Here is a 6,075-nt window from a genome sequence, read left to right on the forward strand (position 1 = left end):
ATGGATATCTTCTTTAAAAACCTGTATCATAATCATGTGTGATACTCAACTTTCGTTTACTGTAACACATACCCAAGATAAATAAACTTATAACAAGTAAAGATTTTGTAGTAGATGGCCTCAAGTCCCTTGGATGAGCCTCCAGACCAGATGCAGTTATAGAAGAAAGGGTTTATTTGAAGCTTACACATCCAAGGGATGTTCCCTAACCGTAGAAGAAGCTGGCCCACATTCACGGGTCCAAGCAGAGAGAGAAAAGCCCCAAGCTACCACCAGCATCACACACAGGGCACTTCGCTACCCCAGGCAGAGCTTGGGCACTTTGCGTATCTTCAGACTCGAATTCCAAATCCACCCCACACCTTAGGTGTGGATCCATCCTCCCAGTGACACCTCCTCCAGCAATGTAGCTGCAGGTCTAAATTACAAGCTACAATAAAGTCCTGAGTATATTAGGGGGCCATCCATTCAAACTACCATAAGTTTGTTTTAGCTCATGATTTTAGAGGTTCCAGTCCATGACCAAATTGACTTAATGCTTTGGGTCCGTGGTGAGGCCACATGTAATGGTGGGGGTGCATCATAAAGTCAAGCATCTCACCTTATGGTAGGGAATCAACAGAGAATTAGGAAGCTGCAGGTTGGGTATAGTGGTATGTGCCTGTAATGCCAGTACTCAGGAAGCGAAGAAGGAAAATACCAAGTTCAAGCTCAGCCTAGGCTACAGAGCAGCACTGTATTAGAAAACAAAGAAAGAGCCAGGCGTGGTGGCGCACACCTTTAATCCCAGAACATGGGAGGCAGAGGTAGCAGGATCGCCATGAGTTCGAGGCCACCCTGAGACTACATAGTGAATTCCAGGTCAGCCTGGGCTAGAGCAAGACCCTATCTTGGAAACTCCCCTGACTGAAAAAAAAAGAAAAGAAAAGAAAGAGAGAGAAAAGAAAGAAGGAAATAAGAAAGGAAGAGAAGGAGGGAGAGGAGGAGGGTAGGAAGGCCCACAAATCCAAGAACACCCCCATACTAGGCTCCTCCTTGTAAAAATTCCACCACCTTCCAAAAGCATCGAGCTGGGGACCAAGATTCCACACATGAGCCACTGCAGAGACATTCGCACACCCAAACTATAGTAATATGTACGCATAAAGCATCGTGTGTATATAAGGCGAGCTTTAAGCTACAAGAAACCTTGGGATGTTTCCCCACAGATAAGAGGAGGTCACTGTACAGCAAATGTAAGTGAATATCATTTCTGAGATTAGATGACAAAAAGACAAACTGTGTGCGTGTGTGTGTGTGTGTGTGTGTGTGTGTGTGTGTGTGTGTGTGTGCCATAGGGTCAGAGAATGCAGCCTACTGGGAATAAAAAATCACCAACACTTTGTTTTTATTTTAATTTAATTTAATATTTATTTATTTATTAGAGTCAGAGAGAGAGGGGGAGAGAGAGAAAGAATGGGTGTGCCAGGGCTTCCAGTCACTGCAAATGAACCCTTGTGCATCTGGCTAACATGGGTCCTGGGGAATTGAACCTGGATCCTTTGGCTTTGCAGGCAAGCCCCTTAACCACTAAGCCATCCCTCCAGCTCTCACCAACATTCTTAATCAGCAGTGGACCCTATGCGCTACACAACTGGCCAGTGAGGCAAGATGTGCTCCCTGGTGAGAGAGCAAACCAGCTTCTCTCTGGTTGAATGAGAGGCCTGCTCCATGGGAGGGGATCTGTGCCTGATTTCCTAGTCAATTCAAACTGAAAACCTCGCTAAAAGCCTAGGGCTGAGAAGCTCACAAGCCTTAGGGAAGAAGCTATTGTTGTTATGAGGCTAAATGGATATAGTGTGTATACCCAGTTGCTTTCTAAATATTTATGGTTATATCCATATATTAATGCTACTCTCATCTTTGGTTAAAGAAGCTTCTCTTTTCAGATATTGGTAACTATTAGGGAGACTCAAAACTCATCAAAGTGTTGCCAAGTGACAGTCTAGTGTTCAACACTGAACGGGACATCTCTGTCACACCTTCTAAGACCCAAGAACTACTATGAAAGAGGAGGTGGAAAGAATTAAGAGCCAAAGAGTAGGAAGGAGTGCTTTGCAATGCTGCCTTCCAGACACAAAGTAAGAGTTGCATTTGCAGCCTCACAGTGGCTGTTGCTACCTCCACATTACCTTCATAATATGACAGCAAAAATGACATCCAAGTAGAAAAAAGGAAGCCAGGTGTGGTGGTGCACACCTTTAATCCCAGCACTCAGGAGGCAGAGGTAGGAGGATCACTGTGATTTCAAGGCCACTCTGAGACTACATAGTAAATTCCAGGTCAGCCTGGGCTAGTGCGACCCTACCTCAGAAAAGAAGAAGAAGGAGGAGGAGGAGGAGGAGGAGGAGGAGAAAGAAGAAAGAAGTAAGAAAGAAAAGGGACTAACTAGGGAAGAAGGGACCAAGGAGGGTGATGGGAGAGGATTATGGTCAGGGTACATTGTATATATTTATAGATGTTGTCAATAAAATGTTTTAAAAAGTTATTGAGAATAGATACCTAAATGAATGCAAATAGAATACCAATAAAGAGCTGAATGATGAGCTGGAGAGATGGCTTAGTGGTTAAGGCACTTGTCTGCAAAGCCAAAGGACTCAGGTTCGATTCCCCAGGACCTGTGTAATCAAGATGCTCAAGGTGGCACATGCATCTGGAGTTCATTTGCAGAGGCTGGAGGCCCTAGTGCACCCAATCTCTCTCTTTCTCTGTCTCCCTCCCCGTCTTTCTCATAATAAATGAATAAATGAAATATTTTAAAGGGGCTGAATGAAAGATGAAAGACAATCAAGGATATGAATTCATTAAAGAGAAATACTTAAAAATTTAAAAAGATAAATATTAAAAATTCACCTGATCAAAACTTGGGAGGTGAAGACAGAAAAGCTGGGAATGTGCTGTGGAGTTGGTGGGAGAAAGCAGAAATCTGTACATTCCTAAAAGAAGTCAAATAGGGGGTCAAACACTAAAGTAGAAAGAGTGACAATGAATGATAAAAGCAGTAAGAATGATTGTCTTTAAGAGAGGTGTAAAATAACTAAATTTGGTACATGTACACTTTTAAAAAAATTCATTTGCAAGTAGAGAAAGAGAGAAGAGAGACAGAGAGAATGGGTGCACCAGGGCCTCCAGCTGCTGCTAATGAATTCCAGACGCATGTGTTACCAGATGCTGCAAATGAAGTCCAGATGCATGTACCAATTTATACATCTGGCCTCACGTAGGTACTGGGGAATTGAGCTCTAGTCATTAGTCCTTGCAGGCTAAGCCATCTCTCCAGCCCAGTACATGTATACTTTTGACAAAAAAAAAATATATATATATACATATATATATATGCATATATATACATATATATATGTGTGTGTGTGTGTATATATATATATATATATAAAAGCTCAAAAGATTCTCTGCACACCCCATGTGCTACTCTCTGTCTAAATTTTTCTGTCTTACTAACTTGGAACATAAGCAGAAACATCTCACTAGAACAATAGTAATCATCGCTCGGGCTGCTAAGCACGTCCTGGGTCCCAGGTACCTGATGGGCCGTGCGCCGTGTGTGGGGTACTGCTGCCTCACAGCGCAAAGGTGGGTTGGCTTTTGATGGAGGGTGGAGTTGAGTATTACGGCGGTCAGCCTTCATCGTCACCGAGACTGGAGTTAGAGTCCCCAGGAAGCATGCTTCTGGGCATGCCTGTGACACGTTTCCAGAGAGGGCGACAGTGGAGCAGGGAAAGCCACCCTGAGCGCAGGCCGCACCGCCCCACGGCCAGGGCCCCAGACGGAACAAAAGGAAAAGGCAAAACGAGCACCAGCTTCCTCCCTCTCTCCGCTCCCCGACTGACGACAGACGCCCTTTGGCAGCTGCCTTGCGCCCGCACCACCACGTCTGCCCTGCTACATTGGACTTCGCCCTCGAGCCAGGAGCCAGAGTCAACATCCTCGCTTCCTGAGGCTGCGTTTGCCAGGGGTTTTTATCACAGCAGTGAGAACAGTAACTGGCACGTGTGCTTAGCCTGACTCTCAGTCAGTTTGAGGAAGAACTGGGATGCCTGCTGTGGGCATGTGGAACACAGGTATGATCCCCAGAGACAGATCGCCTGGACGTGCTGCACGCATCTGCCACTGGGTGCAGTGGTGGGTACAAGTCACCCACCCTGCGCGATTTCTGCCTCACCTTTGTAAGGGACAGAGAATCACCATCCACCTCAGGGAGAAGCACAAGCAACCAATACCAGTGAGGTATCTTACTTCATGCTGTGTGCATACAAAGTCTTTGGAATCTGGTGTCTCTTTCATCCTTCCAGTTTATCTCAGTAAGGACTGACCTCAGATCAAGAGCTAGAATCAATAGCTAGAAGTGGCTGGGAGCTGTAAGGACACAGTTCTAAGGATCCACAGGACCTTGCCCGGCCTGTTTTACCGTTGTTACCTCAGAGCCTCCCTCATTCTAGAACACAGTGCACTGAAGACGCTCAGCTGGTCTGCGTTGGGTGACTGGATGACACATGATGATGGAAGGGTGAGTGGTTGGACAGGTGTCTGAACGGACAGATTGTTATGACTGGCTGGGTGGCTGGGTGGATGATGGATGGCTTTCTAAATGCATAGGTGACATGAAATGTTAAACTTCTGATCATGATTGTGAAACTGACCTGTCAGGATCAGCCACCGTGATCTAGCTGAGGAAAAGAAATAATCACTGTGCTGTCACCATATCTAACACAGAAGGTCAGAGACTTCAGTCCAAACAAAAATGTTTACCGGAACCACGTTCAACACTAGCCTTGGCATTCGTTCTCACAAACACAGTGTGATGGAGAGGGACTGTGCACAAGAGCTGACAGACAGTGGCATTTGTTGAACCTTCTAGAACCTAGACACCCATCTTGTCTCCTGAAGCTGATGGTTCCATCTGAACCCCTTCTGAATCTCATCGCTCAGCTCTGCAGCCCTTTCCTCGGGGGAAGTCTTAAGCCCCCTGTATATAACACAGACATCACGCTCTACGGGCGGAAGCTTCTGGGGCATGTGGGACCACGCTTGACCACTAAATTAAGTTTTCTCTCCCATCAAACCCCTGAAGCTGAGTCCTTCCTCAATGCCCTCCTCATGGCCCACCGCACTGCCTAGGGCTCTGTGTCTCTTACCTCCTGGGTGGGCATGCCTTAAAGCAGCACTGTGGTTGAGATGGGCTTCTTGGGGCCTCAAGGTGCCTGGGCCTGGCTCTGGGCTTGACTAGCGAGGATGAACCCTATGTCAAATCGCTTTCTCTCTGCTCTCTCGGTTCCCACATCTCCAGAATCCCGTGGCTTGTTGCGGTTCATAGCAACATCCCACACAAAGCCCTCAGGACAAGCTGGGCTGACCAGAGAGAGCACTCATCTGGGGTGGGAAGTTTCTGTCAGCCTTTGGTGCTCTTCCCTTGCTGCCCCTGCAGATGAGAAGGGAGATCCAGAGCAGCCCGGGGCCTCCCGGGCCTTCCCTGCTCTCCCCCGACGCCTCACCAGAGCGCGATGCTCACCCCACAGCCGGGCTGCGCCCCCCCCCCCGCCTTCCTCGGCCATCTGGGGTCATTCTGCAGAGTGACCGCTTTCCTGAGCTCATACTCTTGGGGAATGCAGCACATGGGGTTCTGGCCCGGGCTCCTCTGCACAACAGTGCACCTTTTCCCTGCCCAGGAACTGCCATCTCAACAGGGCAGGGAGTGACCTACTGGACCAGAGCCAGTGAGAGGGCGAGAAGGGAAGGAGAAACATTGCCAGCCCCTGAAGGGCACCTGATAACCCACCTGCGATAGTCTTAGGTCTGTGGAAGCGTGTCCTTAAAGGAACTGTGGGACTCTGGTCCCCCATCCCACACTGCCGTGACATTGTACTTCACCACCGGCCCAGAAGCAAGCATGGAATGAGACCCTCAAATTATGAGTCCAAATGAAGCTTTTGATAAGCTCACGGTCTCAGGAATTTTCTACAGTAACAGAAGGCCAAGTAGCATAGGAAACTTTTTTTATTGATACATGTGTACACAAGA

The sequence above is a fragment of the Jaculus jaculus genome, chromosome 15 (assembly GCF_020740685.1).
Source record: "Jaculus jaculus isolate mJacJac1 chromosome 15, mJacJac1.mat.Y.cur, whole genome shotgun sequence".
In the NCBI taxonomy this organism is placed as follows: Eukaryota; Metazoa; Chordata; class Mammalia; order Rodentia; family Dipodidae; genus Jaculus; species Jaculus jaculus.